General features: G+C 49.7%; 1 pseudogene across 1 annotated transcript; it reads right to left on the bottom strand.

The window, feature by feature from the left end:
• Positions 1-255: 255 nt before the first annotated feature.
• On the bottom strand, positions 256-1,231 carry LOC116565661 (annotated as a pseudogene). Its single transcript, XR_004275559.1, has one exon. The product of XR_004275559.1 is annotated as an RNA polymerase II subunit A C-terminal domain phosphatase SSU72 pseudogene (transcript).
• Between the last annotated feature and the right edge of the window lie 427 nt (positions 1,232-1,658).

Genomic DNA, 1,658 nt, shown 5'->3' with positions numbered 1-1,658 from the left:
GCTCACTGCAGCCTCCACCTCCCAGGTTCAAGCAATTCTCCTGCCTCAGCCTCCCGAGTAGCTGGGATTACAGGCACCTACCACAATGCCCAGCTATTGTTTTGTGTTGTTAGTAGAGACAGGGGTTTCGCCATGTTGGCCGGGCTGGTCTTGAACTCCTAACCTCGTGATTTGCCCGCCTCGGCCTCCCAAAATGCTGGGATTACAGGTGTGAGCCACCACATCTGGCTTATCACATTATTATTATTATCATTATTTTGACAGCAGCATCTATTTATTGGACAATTCCAGGTCATTCCTAACATGGTGGCAGCGGAGTCTGTGCAGTGTGGCCAAGTGGGGAGGAGGGAGGGAGGGGGTGCCCGGAGGCAGGGAAGTGAACACAAACTGCTGTCTTTCCATTTTGGTTAAAGAAAAATACTACCATCAATATCCTGCTCTAAAAGTGGGAAGGAAAAAACTTGATTGCTTTAATGTGGCGTTTAGACATCTCCTCCCGTTTCATATGCACAGTTTATCTGGGTAACGCTACCGTCACCAGCAGAACACCTATAAGTAAAAACAAACGTCAGGGAGGAGAAAGTATGAACAAAAGGAAGCTGGAGAAGGTGGCCCAGGAGGGCTCCGTGCTCAGTAGAAGCAGACTGTGCAGGAAGGTAAGCCCGCTCCTCTCCTCAAACTCCTGCAGCAGCTCATTAATCTGGTTCTCCATGTCCTCCGTGTGCTGGATACACTGGCAGGGCTCACAGATGCGAAATGCCCCCAGGGTGGCCTCCTTGTGCTTGTCCTGGATGTCCACATTGATCACGTGCACTGGGTGGCAGGTCTCCTGTTCTCTGGAATTCAGATCTTCCACCACCTGGTCGTACACTCTCTCTTGGCAAGTGAGGATCAGATCAAACAGGTCTGTGCAGTTCTGGAGCCTTTCTGGCCGGGACTTGATTCTCTTGTTTCTGTCTAGCATATGCAAAATGACATTTTGTGTATAGAGTTCTTTGTCTTTCCTAAGATCATTGTACGTCCTGTCATATGGGATTCTGAAATCATAAACATTGGGCTTGTCTGCAGCTGGTCCTGGAAGCTTCACTTGAGTCCCTGTTCCAAAGGACTGGACGTGGAATCCCCGTTTGCTGAGAATGTTGTGCACCTCCATGCTCCAGTTCTGGTTGCTCAAGCACACCAACGCCACCTGCAGCGGACGATGTGGCAGTGGCCGCACAGCCTTATCACATTATTATTTACACGTATATGGTTCAATTGGCCCTTATACTTCTCCCCTGACTGTTCTCTTCCTTGAGAGATGAGTAAACTGAAGTTCGTAGAGGGCCTCGGTGACGGAAGAGGGTGGTAGGAAGACAGTCAAGGTAAAAAGCTTGCGCATCAGACCTGGGAGGGTTCCAATTCCATCTGGAACACTTTAGCCCTCCAGAGACATCCTGGATGGAGAGCTTCAAAGGTTCCAAATAAGGAGCAGTCACATTAGCTGGGAGAACCACTGGTTGCTTTAGCCCACACACTCTTTTGTGCAGGCTCTCGAAGTACATCAGTGGAGAAGACAGTCCTGCTCTCAAGGTGTGGTCAGTAGGAGAGACGGGACGAAGCCGAAAATTATAAGGTGGAAAGAGAAATACCCGCAGCTTAGGTGTCCAGGGCACTTG

Source organism: Sapajus apella, unplaced genomic scaffold (assembly GCF_009761245.1).
Source record: "Sapajus apella isolate SASKATOON/1434 unplaced genomic scaffold, GSC_monkey_1.0 scaffold41, whole genome shotgun sequence".
Taxonomy (NCBI): Eukaryota; Metazoa; Chordata; class Mammalia; order Primates; family Cebidae; genus Sapajus; species Sapajus apella.
Note: the sequence above shows the minus strand (reverse complement) of the source record. Positions and strands in the feature narration are given on the sequence as shown.